Source organism: Schistocerca cancellata, chromosome 8, assembly GCF_023864275.1.
Source record: "Schistocerca cancellata isolate TAMUIC-IGC-003103 chromosome 8, iqSchCanc2.1, whole genome shotgun sequence".
Lineage (NCBI taxonomy): Eukaryota > Metazoa > Arthropoda > Insecta > Orthoptera > Acrididae > Schistocerca > Schistocerca cancellata.
In genome coordinates this window covers 198,919,349-198,936,179 of record NC_064633.1, presented here as the reverse complement: position 1 = coordinate 198,936,179, position 16,831 = coordinate 198,919,349, and the positions used below count along the sequence as shown (strand labels likewise).

Genomic DNA, 16,831 nt, shown 5'->3' with positions numbered 1-16,831 from the left:
CCAGATTGGTTGGCCATTGATGATGACACTGAAGAGATTTCATGACGTCTTGGTAACTGTCATCAAAGGAAGATTTTCATCTGTGGTGGTTCCATCTCCATGGATGGTTGCCTAGCATAGTTTTCATGAATCTGGTGGCTAAGTGTGTAGAGTCTTGTATTATAGGAATCAAGGAAGAGGATGTTGTTTGGTGGCCAGCATCCTCTTTCTATAACACAGCTGCACAAAGCTATTAACAGGGTTCTTTATTTATATAAAATAGGAAGCTACTTATCTCAAAGAGAGTCCATGTTTTGTGGTACAAGCCCTTCCATAATCATCCATGCTAACCTCACTGCTGGTGAAGTACAAGCCCCATTATGTGATGAATGAGAAACGCCAAACTGGAGTGTGAGTTGGTGTGTCAGTGACTGAGCTAGTGTCTACCGTATTTACTCGAATCTAAGCCGCACTTTTTTTCCGGTTTTCGTAATCCAAAAAACCGCCTGCGGCTTAGAATCGAGTGCAAAGCAAGCGGAAGTTATGAAAAATGTTGGTACGTGCCGCCACAACTAACTTCTGCCGTCGAATATATGTAGCGCTATGCAGGCATGCCTTGTAGACACAAAGACAAATACTAGCGCCAAAACCTCTCCGTCAGTAAATAAATTAAAAAAAAAAAAGTGGAAGGCGAGCTTTTTTTCTCCGTCGCGAGTTTCGACCACTGCATTTTCATAGATTATTCAGCGAAGTAAATACAAATTCCGTATTGTTCATCTTCGAATGTAGCACAATTTCAGTGTACTACGAAAATCTGACTGGCAAGACTGTTTGAGATGTTTGTCAATATTGCCAACTCTACGTTCTGAATTTTTTCCTATCTGTGAGAAGAGATGGTTGCTAATAGGAACCTGATGAAATTTGAATCACACACAGTATTCTCTTCACCATAAGAATAATACGAATATAAACATTTTGCCATGTATTCTTTCGTGTTTGCTACTATCTCATTTAAATCCTGTCTGCCTAATAAACTACGAAACTAGAGTGAGACAACAGCAAATGCGGAAGGATATACGTATCGTGCCATGTTTATATTCGTATTATTCTTATGCCTAATAGTGATACAGTCAGAAATTAAGCACGGCAAGTGACTAGATTTTTAAATCTAAGATGACTCTAATTTCTGTGCAGAATTTGATGTAATAAAAAGCGGCCGCAAAGATTTTCAAACGGAGAAAAATTTTCGCCTAACTCTCGTTCAGAACACATGCTATCATACGCAGTCTATTATTTGATTCTTGTTGATCATTATCAAAGAAAGCAGCAGTGTAAGTAACAACAAATAGCAGTCTCTTGCCATTGTTTCGCTAATGAGACGATTCCTCTCTTTTTTTTTTCAATTGTACACGGCGGTAGCGCGCACAAAAGCAAGGCATGCCGCGAGCCGTGACAGGCCGTAAACACGCACTATCAGAATGCGACAGACAAACAATGCATGACACGGTGCAGTAATGCATTTTCAGCTTAGAGTGACGCAAACACCTATAACAAAGAAAACGGCACTTGTCAGATCAAAGCAAAATAAGCAATCGATTCAAACCAGACGAAGCACGTGAAAAAGGAAGGGTACCCGTATAAATATGGACGGAGCGCCTGACGCATACCAATGGCTACGTGGTAAAGCTTAACTGCTAAGCTTACGACTCGAACCAAACTACTGCAGCTGTATCGTCATTCATTCGACCTGAATTGTGCCTCATATTACAATGGACCAACTTTGTTTCGATTTGGAGGTGCGGCCTAAAACTTTTTTCTCCCCTTGAATTTCGAATCTCAAATTTCAGGTGCGGCTTAGATTCGAGAAATTTTTTTTTCCTTTATTTCGAGTCTCATTTTTCAGGTGCGGCTTAGATTCGAGTGCGGCTTAGATTCGAGTAAATACGGTAAGCGACTGCACTGGTGGCTGGAACTGAGACTGAGACCGAGACTCTCCGGTCAGCAGCGGTGACCTAAATACTTGCGGTCGACAGGGTGTTGGCAGCGTGTTGCTTGCGAGTCTGTCTTTGGCCTCTCTCCTGATAGGCATGCTTGATCCAGTGCATATCGATCTCCTTGTGACATCTTTGCCAACCGGTGTGCTGCCAACAGCTTACGCCAGCACATTCCACCCCTCCCAAAATGCCACACTGTTGTCATGTAGGGAGGATGCAAATGACAGAAGGGGGGGGGGGGGGGAGGTAGGATGCTGGATGTTGAAATGAGCCAGGAGCCATGACTTGCGAGGATGGCATACTCCCAACTATACCTCGCCATCTGGCTTGTGAGGCAACAGAAACATCTTCCAGAAAACTGCTGCCAGAGCACATGTCCAGGCTGGGGACATGTTCTGGGCAATAATAGTTATGGCAATGGCGAGTCCAGATCAATTGGGTCGGAGAGCAGGGATGGTGGGGCTGAGGGTGAATCATCCATTCTCTCTTCCTAGACTGTCCTGGTGGCACCAGCATTGAACAGATGATGTCACAGTGTCACACATATGTGGAAAATGAATCCACTCTGCCACAGACATTCCCAGCTTGGCATAAGACTCAGTTGCCATGACAACAAGTGCAAATTGACTTTGCAGGTAAATTTTGTGAGGGAAGAAAAGCAACAGAATCACGGGACAAATGATACACATGAATTTGGTTCAGGTGGCCACACTGCAAACCATCGGGGCCTGCAATCAAGTACATAAAGGAGCCAATGCGTTCCTGGATCATGCCTGTTTCCCAGCACCCACGGTTGCCACAAACCATGAAAACAACAAGATCATGCAGTGCAAAGTGATACTTGCAGACCATAGGCAGCGCTGGATGCTGTGCAAGTAGAGCAGCGTCCAATGGCAGCAGCCATGTAGAAGTTCCACTAGTGATGATCCGTCTCGTAAGTGGGAGCAATAGGAGGTGAGAAGGAGTTGCAGAACCTGTTCCCATGTGTGGGTAGCGTGAAGCTTGACCATCTGTTGCTTAAAAGTGCATACAAAGCATCCTGCTTCTCCATTGGACTGTCGGTGAAACAGAGACAGTGAATGCCATTTCATTCACAAAACTGTTCAAAATCATGTGAAGGAACTGTGGTCCATTGTCTGACACAAGTACCTCTGGCAAACCTTCTAAGCAAAATATGGAGGACAACACTTGATGGTGCTACATGATGTGGTAGAAGCCATAGGAACCGCAAATGGAAACTTGCTAGAAGAATCTACCACTATGAGCCAATGAGTGTTCCAAAATTGTCCTGCAAAGTCAATGTGCACTTGCAGTCATGGCAACCGAGTCTTAGGCCAAGCTGAGAATGTCTGTGGCAGAGCAGATTCATTTTCCACACATGTGTGACCGAGGCCAACGAGAAAGACTTGGCCTCGTGCGTGACATCATCTGTTCAATGTAGGCATCCATGCCCTGCCAAGTACAGTGCCGTCACACTAACTGTTCAGTGCAAGCAATTCCACAATGTCCTGGGTGGAGCAATCACAATACATCCTTTTGCAACACTTTGGGAATAAGCACATGTGATTGTCCACTGTCATTTAGAACTAAAATCAGACCCTGTTATACTGAAAGGTTATGCTGACGTGCAAAATATCGGTGCACAACTACTGGCTTGGCAGGGTCAAAATGCACTAAACATCTGTCACTAAGCAAAGCGTTTTTGAGTTCCTGATTTGATCTTGACAGTCTTTAGTCCACACAAAAGACACATTTTTCCAATGCAAGTGATGCAGTGGAGTCGCGATCTGAGTTGCATTCAGTATAAACTGAATGTAGTACGTCATCTTGCCTAGAACTGACTGCAGTTCAGACACATTGCAAAGAACAGGCATGTCAAAGATTGAAAGCAAACATGATTAGAGGGGGTGCACACCCTGACTGTTTATAACATGACCTTAGTACTATAGTTCGTTTGAAAGACGTCACACTTTTCGAGACGACACTTGAGTCCTGCTTCTGAAAACACTTAAAAAAGAGTACGCAAATTGGCAATGTGTTCATCTGGTGTATAACCTGAGATGACAATACCATCAAGGTAGTTTGAACAAAATGGCACTTTTGCAGTTAGCTGTTCCAAATAACATTGAAAAATGGCAGGTGTGGAAGCAATGCCAAAGGGCAAATACAAATACTTGAACAGTCCTAAGAGGGTATTTACAGCAAACACTTTCTGTGATTCTTCATCCAATGCAATTTTTAAGTAGGCATCATGTAAATCTATCTTAGAAAAGTAACGTCCTGCACCAAGCCCATCCATGAGTTCCTCAAGGAGAGGTGATGGATAAGTGTCAACTACTGTTTGTGGGTTGACCGTAGACTTGAAGTCAACATAAATGTGAATACGACCAGAATGTTTCGGCAACACAACAAGAGGGCTTGCCCATTGACAAGCTTGAATGGGAGCAATTACACCATTATCATCCAATTCTTTCAATTCACTGGCTTCTTTGTCTCTTAAAGCAACAGGAATGAAGTGGGTCAAAAAAACAGGCTGCGCATTGTCTTTCAACATAACATGCACTACAAAGTTATTAGCTTTTCCCATTCCTTCTGAAAATAGTTTAGGAAATTCTTTGAGCAAGCTAGCTGCATTGTCTTTTGGGTCAAAAGCTGATACTGAAAATACATTGTCTTGGATGCTAAGGCCACACAAATCAAAGGCATCATAACCAAATATGTTCTCACTGTCTCTTGATTTCAACACAGTAAAATTCATTGTGCTTGTGTGAGATTCGTAAGTGACAGGCAAACTACATTGTCCAAGCACTGGAATTTCCTGTCCATTGTAAGCAGTGAGGTGCTTGCTAGATTTAGAAAGGCATGGTGAGTTTAACTGTTCATACGTGAAACTATTAAACTAAGTTACTGAGGCACCAGTGAAAGTTCACATGACTGCCAGCAAATAGTTAGAAGTCATTGCACAGCACTAGGGTGAGAAGAAGGCTCAACCTTAATGTTACTTTTGTCAGAGCACGTGGTAGGTTTTGAAAACACAATGTTCAGTGCATGTGCATGAGCCTGATTTTTCTGAGAGTGGGCAAAAGTGGCATCTTTGTTGCTTGGACATGGCCTTTTTTCCACACATGTAACACATTACATTATGTGATGGGCAGTCCTGTCTTTTACAGTGAGCAAAACATCTAGGGCAAGGTTTCACTAAATTCACAGGCCTGTTTACATGTCTACATGGCTTTCCATGTGACTGCATATGTGCTCATTGTTGTGACTGCAAGGGGCGGTCGCGAACAAGGGGTGACTTGACCCAACAAATTGGGGCTTGGTCAAACTTATCAGCTGCTATGGCACCTGAATCACATTGCTCTAAGATTTTAAATACTTGGGGATGTGATGGATAAAAGTATTTTAAGATCTGTTTCTGTATTCGACTATCTGCAAAGTTGAATGTTATTGCATCCCTTATCATTAAATCACTGAAAAAGTGGTCACAACTACACTTAAATTTACATTTCCTAGTCATGCCTGTTAATTCTGTGTGCCACTGGCAGTACATCTGTTCCAGGTTTTTCTGCAAACAAAAGAACTGATACCTAGCTGCAGCTACTTGGACTTGCTGGTCATAGTACTTAGTTAATGCAGCAATTACTTGGTCATAGCTGAGTTCATCAGGAGATGCAGCTGGGAATAGTTTTTTTATTACCCTGAACACTGGGGACTCCACAATCAAAAGGAAGCATTGCAACTTTACAGTACCTTCAACATGATGAACTTGACAATGTGCTTGGAACTGAGTCAGGTATTGGAGCCATTCTTCTTCTGTTTCATTAAATTGCCAGAACATTGGTATGCAGGTCGGCAGCACTTGTTGTACTGGTTGGTTGGTTGTGCAGCCGACACAGCTTGTGCAGCCAGTAGTTGTTGTACCATCATCAGTAAGGCAGCAATTTGTTGATTCTGCAACTGAAAAGTTTGTGTTAGATCCTTCACATTGGCCATATGTGGCTGAGGCACAGGGGCAGGCAGTTGGCGGGGGGAGGGGGGGGGGGATGGCCATCGTACACATAAATATGTTATAGCAAAAAGCCAGCAAAGCCTCTGAAAAGAGAAATTGGATAGTTCTGCAGCTACCCCTGCCCCCCTCCCCCCTGGAATATTTGCAAGAACACAAGAATAATTGAGCAAATAGAAATGAGCACCCCTACAAGCTAAAACACAAGAGAAGCAAGCAAAATCTTCAGCCAAGTTGATTAACTTCATCAGAACTGAATTATCCTCATCGCTACTGTTGTGTCCTCGTTGCCACTGTTGAGTCTTGAACCATATGAATCAAGGGAGAGGATGTTGCTTGGCGACTGGTATACTCTTTCTACAACACAACTGCACACATGTATTAACAGGGTTCTTTATTTACTTAAACAGGAAGCTACTTATCTTAAAGAGAGTCCATGTTTAGTGGTACAAGCTCTTCCGTAATCATCCATACTAGTCTCACTGCTAGTTAAGTACAAGTCCTGCTATGCAATGAATGACAGACACCAAACTCGAGTGTGAGTTGGTGCATCACTGACTGAGCTAGTGACTGAGCGATTGTGCTAGTGACTGAGACTGAGACTCTCCGGTCAGCAGCAGCGACCTAAATACTTGCGGTCGAGAGAGCATTGGCTGCATGTTGCTTGTGAGTCTGTCTTTGGCCTCTCTCCTGATAGGCGCACTTGATCCAGTGCCTACTATCGATTTTCTTGCTACATCTTTGTCAGCCAATGTGCTGGCAACAGCTTACACCAGCTCCAAGTGAGCAGCCGGTTCCTCTGCAAAACGATGGAGCATGCCTGTAGTGAGTTTGGGGAATGACCCTGTCCAGGGTATGGCAACGGACTTCATCCCACAGGTCAACAACTAGAACCCCCTGCAGTTGACAGCATGAATAGAACTGTTGTGATGGTCAACATTTGTCAGTGTAGTAGTCATCCATCAAACATCTTGTTTCTCTGCAGTAGCATACAACATGTCCAAGGCAGACACGGTGGAAACATACCAGTGCATTGTCCTCCTTGCTGCAAATGCCTGTTCTTCTGGTGGGTATTATACTTGGAGGAGGAGGAGTTGGTTGAACCTACATTATTCAGACATTGGATTTTCATCTGACAGCTGCGGTAGAAGTCTGAATTTGCCACATCCATTATTCCTAGAATTGCCAACTGGTGGTGGAGATTGGTGCTAAAGATTGATATACATCTTCTTCAACATTCCCCATTATACCTGATATATGTGTTCAATATTCATGGTTATTGTCTCTTGCTTATTCAATCCAACCATTCTGGTTGCCATAAACTACTATATCTCATCTCTCACTACCTGGCAGATGAGAGAAGTGAAGTTACGGTGGTCTTCCACAACTGCCATATGGACCACATTCAAGAGTCAGTCACACTTCTTTCATCCAATTCTTTTCTGTTGCATTTCCTTGATGCACTGGCACAACTTGATGGATTCCTCAGTTGTTGTGACATCCTTTATGAGGAGAATTTGGTATATGCCTTCTGTGACTCCTTTCATCAAATGTGAGATTTTTTTGGCTTCTGTCATATTGAAATTCACAGCGAGGCATAGGGTCAAATCATTTTGTACATGCAACTTGTCATTTTCTCATGATGTGGTGGCCCACTCATCAATTGTTTTCCTGATAATATTACAAAATATTTGTTTTAATTCTTCAGTTCAGCCTGGATTTGTCCCAGCTATCAAGCTTCTCTTTGTTATTCTCCAGTCACTAGTGGACTGTACCATCCAAGTCAAAATACATGTTTGCCAAACATATGTTGTGCAATATTCAGAGCATGAGTTACACCAGGTGTGGGCCGGATTGCATTGAGTTATGCGTACCAGCAGTTGTGAAGGCAAATAGAGGCCATGGGGGTGTAGAACAGCCAGAGAGGGCGCACATAGCAGTTTCTCTGGCACAAGTCACAGGCAGAAGAGGGCCATTGGCCAACCTAAGTGTTATGCATACGTGACGCAAAGCGGTGCATTAGTGAAACGGAGGTGCGAAGTCGAGTATAAATAGGTGTTGTTTTCTAACGAGAGTCATTCAAGTACGGCAGCTGTCCTGGACGGCGGGGCATATCACACCGTCAGGTTACACGCAGCAACAGAAGGGGCGCCTGTGTCCCAGTCCATGGTGGGTCGTTGGTTCAAGTCTCTGAGGCCAATGTGGGGTCCGCAGCCAGCCAGGGCGGGCCACTCCTCGGCTCCCTACCACGGGCAGTCGTCTCAGCTCCCGACACACACCGGAGACTTCCAGAGGTGAGGGCCGCAGACACAGATGCTGGATAGTGGGCACTTGTTGGTCACTGCAATCTCAGCCACGCCGGCTAGAAGGACGCAGCTGGCTGCCCACAGCTCACACCGAGTCAGCTGCTGGTGCAGCCGTCCTGACATAATTGGAACTCTGCAGCTGGCGTACAAGGCCAGCACGACACAGCATTGCATTGCACAGGCCGCTGGGGTGCTTCCTCAGCATTGTGGGGCCTGTGATGCAGACCAAGGTGACTGTAGTGGAAGCAAATAAAACTTCTGCAAAATTCTTGCCGAGTTTTAATACAGCACCTCCTGGCACCCACCCACTACAGGTGGTGTCTTGACGCCACATTTGGCATCTGATGCCACGACACATATAATGTCATCCTACCTATTATATTTGATGACTTGATTGTATAGTTTCAGATATTTCATTGGGTCCTGACCAGATGGATGTCTGATGTGCAGCTGAAATGCTGCTGTTTTGGAATCCATCAGTTACCTGAATATATGGATCTTGGGAATGATGTATGCTCATTTTTTGGTTCCTGTCCATGCAGGCTATGACTTTTACATTGCCTAATTGGAGTCATAGTGATGTAGATGTTTTGTAGTACCCAGTATCTCCACCTGACAGTGTCACATAATAACCACAGTCGACTCCAAACATGAAAGCAGCATCATCAGTGAAGTAGCTGCAAAGCAGGTTAATTACACCAGTGTACAAACGGAGGAGAAAATTCTTGGACAGAGAGGGGTGCTACACAGGGTGTTAAAAAAAGGGTCGAATAATTTGAGAGGTGGTAGTATTCATCAAAATAAGAAAAATAAGGCCAGTAAACATGGGTCCAGAAATGCATACTTTCCAAGATAAACACATGTTTATAGGAAGGGCTGCAAGATGCTTGATTGCAGATTTAGCACAGTCGTTGCACCGGCACTCTGTCAATTGTGTTGGCAGGGTATTATGAAGTCTTACCCACAGTACTTTACATACCATAAGGTGGTCTGCAGTCAGTTGAGTAGTTCGACTCGTGTTATAGGCTACACTAGTTTTTGTCATGTTTGTGTGCCTTATTGTAAATTAGTCAACCCTGGGTACATATCATAGTGTTGTACCTTCTTTCAAACACAGATTCACGTATGTATTTACCATTACTGTGCTGTTTGTGCATACAAATGGTATATTTATATTTACATTTTCTCTCTTCCACCATTTGTCAGCAATGGAAGCCTGCTACTCAACAAGTGAAATGGCGGATATGGTAGTCTGCTATGGTTTAACAAATGGGCATATAGCCTGTAAGTCCATGCCCTCTACACTGTAAAATATCCACAGCACAGAGTGCCCTCTGAAAAGCTATTCAGCAAACTTTTCCAGCCTCTGACAGGCACAGGTGCCCTTGCACCTCAGAAGACTGACAGTAGAAGGCCCCACACAGTCCACACATCTGACATGGAGGAGTGTGTGCTACATTCAGTGGAAGAAATCCCTCAGACCAGTGTGTGACAATAAGTAGCAGCAGAAGGGGTGTATCTTATGTGGGGGAGGAGGTACTTCATTAACAATTGCTGTACTCATACCATCTACAGTGTGTTCTACTTCATTAACAATTGCTGAACTCATACCATCTGCAGTGTGCTCTACTTCATTAACAATTGCTGTACTCATACCATCTACCGTGTGTTCAGGCCCTAAGGTCACAGAATCATCAAAGTGTATGGTGATCCTGTCAATGGCTGTTGCAGAAGTGTGCCACAGATCCAATGTTCACATACAAGATTGTATTTATCAATGAGGCAGGGTTCGTAAGAGATGGTGTTGTGAATTTCCATAACCAGCATGTATGGGCAGATGTAAATCCCAAAGCAATTCAGGAAAGGAGGCATCAAAACCAATCTTCGATCGACATATGAGGAGGCATACTTGGCGATAGATTAATAGGACCATGTGAGCAAACAGATTAATAAGGCCATACATGCTTCCACAAAGATTAACTGGGGCACATTATCTGGACTTTCTCATTAATGTATTGCCTACCTTACTGGAGGCTGTGCCACTGCAGCAATGAATACAAATGTGGTTCATATGAGATGGCACACCAGTACATTTCCAGCAAAATGTGCACGAGCATCTGATGTAGACATTTCAGCACTGCTGGATTGGTTGGGGGGGGGGGGGGGGGGGGGCACTCCTTGGCCAGCTCATTCCCCAGACCTCAATGCCCTACACGTTTGGTTATGGAGACACTTGAAGGAACTGGTCCATGTCACGCCAATCAATGATGTGCGGACACTACACGGTCACATCTTCAATGCATGCCAGCAGGTACAACAACAACCAAGGTGCATTGTCATGAACGGATGCCACATTGAACACCTCCAGTAAACCTGTGTTTATTGCAGAAAGTATGCATTTCTGGGCCCTTATTGGACTTATCTCAGAAAGCATGAATTTTTGGATCCATGTTTATTAGAATTATTCTTTTTGTTTAGATGAGTACTACCATCTCTTTCAATATTGATGCGTGCCTGTATTCGTCACGGCATACTATCCACAAGTTCATCACAGTACTGTTGGTCCAGATTGTCCCACTCCTCAACAGCGATTTGGAGTAGATCCCTCAGAGTTGTTGGTGAGTCACGTCATCCATAAACAGCCCTTTTCAATCTAACTGAGGCATGTTCACTAGGATTCATGTTTGGGGAACATGCTGGTCACTCTAGTCGAGCAATGTCGTTATCCTGAAGGAAGTCATTCACAAGATGTGCACGTTGGGGGTGTGAATTGTTGTCCATGAAGACGAATGTCTTGCCAATATGGTGCTGAAATAGTTGTACTATTGGTTGGAGGATGGCATTCACATATCGTACAGCCGTTATGGCGCCTTCCATGACCACCAGCGGCATACGTCAGCCCCACATATCCCACCCCAAAGCAGCAGGGACCTCTACCTTGCTGCACTTGCTGGACAGTGTGTCTAAGGCGTCCAGCCTGATTGGGTTGCCTCCAAACACATCTCTGATGGTTGTCTGGTTGAAGGCACATGTGACACTCATCAGTGAAGAGAACATGATGCCAATCCTGAGCCGTCTATTCAGCATGTTGTTGGGCGCATCTGTGCTGTGCTGCATGGTGTCATGGTTGCAAAGATGAACCTCGCCATGGTCGTTGGGAGTGAAGTTGTGCATCATGCAGCCTATTGTGCACAGTTTGAGTTGTAACACAATGTCCTGTCGCTGCACGAAAAGCATTATTCAACATGGTGGCATTGCTGTCAGGGTTCCTCTTATCCATAATCCATAGGTAGCAGTCACCCACTGCAGTAGTATCCCTTGGGCAGTTCGAGCGAGACATGTCATAGACAGTTTCTGTGTATCTCCTCCATATCTGAACAACATCACTTTGGTTCACTCCAAGATGCCTGGACACTTCCCTTGTTGAAAGCCCTTCCTGGCACAAAGTAACAATGCAGATGTGATGAAACCATGGTATTGACCGTCTAGGCATGGTTGAACTACAGACAATATGACCCATGTACCTCCTTCCTTGTGGAATGACTGGAACTGATTGGCTGTCAGACCCCCTATGTCAGCAGGTGCTGCTCATGAATGGTTGTTTACATCTTTGGTCAGGGTTTGTGACATCTCTGAACAGTCAAAGGGACTGTGTCTGTGATACAATATCCACAGTCAACATCTATCTTCAGGAGCTCTGGGAACCGGGGTGATGCAAAACTTTTTTTGATTTGTGTACAAAACTGAATATTCTGAACTATGCACACATTACAAATGTAAGATATTTTGAGAGCTTTCCTGAAATGATAAATACTAAATAGAAAATAATTGTTGGTGAAAAAATGTAAGAAAGTGAGGATATAGTGTGATATAGCATGGGAAAGAATATTTAGAAAATCTATTGAAACTGGTGGATAATGGAAACAGATTGACAGGCTATTAGGTACACAAGGGAATCTACACTCACCTGGGATAAAGTGGGAGGGAGGCACCAAAAAGCATTAGTTAGGAAAAACATTGGATGGGATGAAGGTGTTTCAACCAAGCGGTGACATGACTACAAGGAAGAAACAAATTTTGGATCTGTTCTTGGTGAGACATGTGATTTGAAACACTATAAAGAAGAAGTGCAGAGCATTAACAACCACAATAATGGAAATCAAAGGGATAGGTAAAGATTCAGTGGCAACAGGAGAGAAGATGGAAAATTATGGAGAGTGGGTAGAACCCTGGTTACTAATAAATAAAAACTGGAGAAAGTTTGGGAACTGATCAACAGAAGGCAGGAACAGTGGGTACCAGAAAAGAAAAGAAAAGTAAGGTGACACATCCAGCATTCTATAACAAAAAGATAACAAAAAAACAATAAGAAAATGCAGCACAGAACACCTAAGGTAAAAAAAAGAGGTTGGGAACAGAGTTTACTTAAGAGAAAAAAGGAGGCAACTTGTGGGGACAATACAAGAAACTAAAAATGATTTAATGGGGAAAAGATGAAGAGTTTTTATAATTAAATGAGATATACACAAAGAACTAACAGCATTCTGTCACTGAGAGAGAGAGAGAGAGAGAGAGAGAGAGAGAGAGAGATAGTTCCAGTCATTACATGGAAAAACCTTGAGGCATGTGTTTGGAGGAAGAATCAGATAGACATGTAGCAGGTACATACAAAGACATGTACAAAGGAGATCATTAAAAGAGTAAAAAAACAGCCAAACAGTGACATGTGCAAAAGAAAAAAATAAGATAAAATAAAAAAAGTGGTAGACTCAACAGTTGTGATCTCCCGGGCAGAATTGTTCAAGTCAAGCTTAGAGAAACAGTTGGCTAGTGGGTAGCCATTGTGATCTTTGTCCCCAAAGCAGTTGATCCACAGGATGTTAGAAATTACAGACCAGTCATTTTAACATCAGTGGTCACCAAAATTATGGAAAGGCTAGTAGTTAAGCATATCTATACACTAAGCAATGAAGCTCAATGGCTTAAGGATACTCAGTATGGAACAACACTCTTGTAACTCAAAACTTGTAAGATTCACTCAAGATGTAGCAAACACAATAGATGAAGTTGGGGGGAGGGGGAAGGGGGATGGGATGGGGCAACTAGGTTGTATCTCACTAGACTTATGAATGGTATTTGTCATGAACTATTATTACATGAATCATGAAATGCTGGAGAATTAAGGCAGAGTAGTAATTTGTGTAAAGGCATTTTTGCACGGTACAACGCAAATGGTAAGGGATAAGGATAGGAAAAGGTGTCTCAGAGAAGGTGGAGATACTGACAGGAATGTCACTGGGAAATGTGCTGTGGATCCAGTTGGCTTATGACATACATAAATGACTTAGGCACAGGAATCCACTCAAATATTAGAACGTCTGCAGATGATCCGGTGGTATACTGCATAATTATGCAATTACGGGATTTTGAGTCCCTCCAGGATCATCTTGCAACAAGAGAGTAATGAGTAAATGCAAATGGAGTGAGCATCCGTGCAAGCAAGTTTCTGCTCCAGAAAGTTGAAGACAATATTTGAGTTTAGGCTAAAGGGAGAGATACTCTCTGTACCAACTAATTTTAAGTATCTGGGAATGACATCTGGAGCCAAACTGCATTGGAACCCTCATGTGAGAAGTGTAGTTTGCGAGGCAAACAGGGTCTTTTCCCAAGATATGAGAATTTTAAAGGGTTGTTCACGGAAGGGAAAGCAAGAGGCATACTGTTTGTTGATAATACCCAATCTGGAGTCCTGGACTTATACCAATCATGGTTGTTGTAAATTCTTATAAAAAATCTGACCTCAATGTAAAATATGGAGTCCCACAAGGACCTGTGCTGGGACCTTTCTCATTTATTGTCCATGTGACTGACTCGCCCAACTTAGTACCATACAAATCTGTGTTGTACACTGATGACAGAACTTTTATCACATCATATAATGACGTGAATGTTGCCAAACAAATGAACAACTCCATAATGGAAAAGACAGCTCACTATTTCCATGAAATCAAGTTGACATCACATAAAAATAAAACTGAACACATCCTGTTTTCTCTTAAAGATATTAAAAATGCACAAAATGAACTTGAGAATTCTGCAAAATTGTTACCTCAATAGTAAAATATACTGGATTATTTATACAGGAAAACTCTGCAGTAAGTTATCAAGAGTTTTATATTTCCTCAGGAAACTGAAGGATTGTGTGAATAAAGAGCTCATGCTTATGGTCTACACACTTTTGCTATGGAATATTTCTTTGGGGAAACTCTGCTGTTGCAAAAGAGGGTTTCCTCTGGCAGAATAAAGCCATCAGACATATGGAGATAACAATATACAACAAGTTAATGGGCAAAAACATATTTACTATGAAGCCAGAAATTTTAAAAATGAGGCTGCAGCAGATTCTGCAGGAGAAATGGTACTATTCAACAGAAGAATTCATAGAGGATGAAATGTTAACATGAGCAAGGGGTACTTAAGTATTAGATTTTATTGTATGTATGTGTAACAAAATTCTATTATTACTATGCTGTTGTTTGTTAACATCATCTGTACTTTGTTTAAGGTAAAATTTTACCACAACTTGATGTGTCTCCTGTACCTGAATCAAATGATTTAGATTATGTACACTATGAGACAAATAATCCACAATTCACAATGCATTTTTCATTTGAGGAAGTTTTAGTTCTTGCAGACAGTACTCTATTGAGCACGAAATACTTACAGTCCCCAGTCCATAGACACTCAAAGTACTTATGCATGCCAAACAGAATGTCTACATGTATGAAAGTAAATCAGATGTGCACTCATAGAAACCAAAAACAGGAATATACTGGACATTCCTTGCAATCATTTAAGTAGATCCAAAACCATTGTTTTCATGCTGGCAAAATATTTTTCAGCAACATACCACATGACACAAGAGTATTATACAAAAATAAATTTAAAATAGTGGTAGAGACATGGTTGAAAGAAAAAGAATTCTATAACAGAAATTAACTTACATATAAGAAGAAGGATTATCTTTAGTTATACATACGATTGTAACAAACAATATTGTATCTCAGGGCATATAACCTAATTTGTAGTCTATATAATCTATGTAACAAAAATAATTATGTGATGAGTACAAGATAAGCAATATTATGTAATACTGTAATATTTATATACATTAATCATTTGCATAATTACTTAAGCACTGATGATGCCTTATACAACACAACTGTTGTTTACAGGCAATTAGAACAATTCAGTTCAGTTCAGTTCATACTGGAGGATTTACAAAGAAGGACTGAAAGACATATCCACAGAAATGTTGAGCAATATAGTTACGTCACTGCCATGATAAAGGAGCTGAAATGGAACTCACTGGAAAGCTGGAGGCAAATTTACTGATTAGATAAGGCATACAGGGCTATTAGTGGTTGCAGTTTAGTGCTTCTATCAGAAGTAATTTGAATGAGGAGAAATGAAGAAAAAACCAGAGTTCAGATGACTTGCTTAAAATAAATGAGCTACACTGCAATAAGTTTGTGGGCAAATTTATCTTTCATAAATAAAAAGGAAAAGGAATGGAACAGTTTAGCACACAGGATCTTAAATCTTTGGCCTACACTACAGTGTTTCAGGTAAAGAATCAAATTGGGTGTACCGAGGGATTAATGGAAATTCAGCACTCATATATACAAATATAATCAGTTAACTAAAAATATATATTGCCACAGAAGACTGACAGCTTCATTGTAATACAATGTAATAATAATAATAATGATAATACTCTAACTGTACATCAGAAGTAAAGAAAATTTCCATATATAAGGTTTCCCAGGAGGAATGATCAACATTCAGAGGTATTGTATTGTATTGTATTTTTATTGATCCAGGCAATCATACTATTGTACAGCTGTACATATGATATTGGACAGGTCAAGAGAGCTATTTACAAGTAATTTTTACAAATTGATTTTTACATTATTTTGTAGAAAGGAAATTATCTATCTTAAACAAAACAGTTAATACAAATCATAGAATTGTAAGGTTGTACATATGATATTGGACAGTTCAAGAGAATATATTTGCAAGTAATTTTTAATAAATTCATTTTACATTATTTTGTAATGAGGAAGTTAGCTATCTTTAACAAAACAGTAAATACAAATGTATGGTAAAATACAAACAGCCAATACAAATTTAATAGTAAAGTAGTCTAATGTATTTCATAGACATGCACAGTATATAATAATCCAGTATATTTCATAGACATGCATAGTATATAATTACAGGAGTGACTGTACAAAGCAAAATGGTCTAGTAAACATGGGCTCTAAAATATGTAATTTGAGAGTTGTGAGCACTTCTTCATCTTCAATATTGTGAAACATGTCTCGTCTATTGAACAAGACCTTATGGCTCTTAAAGGTATGCATTTTGGAGCTATTTTGGAGCTGAACTTTTCTAAATATTTTTTCCTTGTTTTGTTTTGTACTACCCCCTCCCCATAATGTGGGAAAGCAAAGAGGTTGCATTAGAAGAGATTTACATCA

At 41.5% G+C, this 16,831-nt stretch overlaps 1 long non-coding RNA gene across 1 annotated transcript in view; it reads right to left on the bottom strand.

Moving 5' to 3' along the window:
* The window catches only part of LOC126094935 (uncharacterized), an 85,244-nt gene extending 69,451 nt beyond the window's left edge, over window positions 1-15,793 (bottom strand). The window contains exons 1-2 of the long non-coding RNA XR_007521899.1: window positions 15,480-15,793; window positions 5,727-5,933 (exon numbers count right to left, since the gene is read on the bottom strand). This is a non-coding gene — a long non-coding RNA (uncharacterized LOC126094935). The remainder of the gene's footprint in view (window positions 1-5,726; window positions 5,934-15,479) is intronic.
* Between the last annotated feature and the right edge of the window lie 1,038 nt (window positions 15,794-16,831).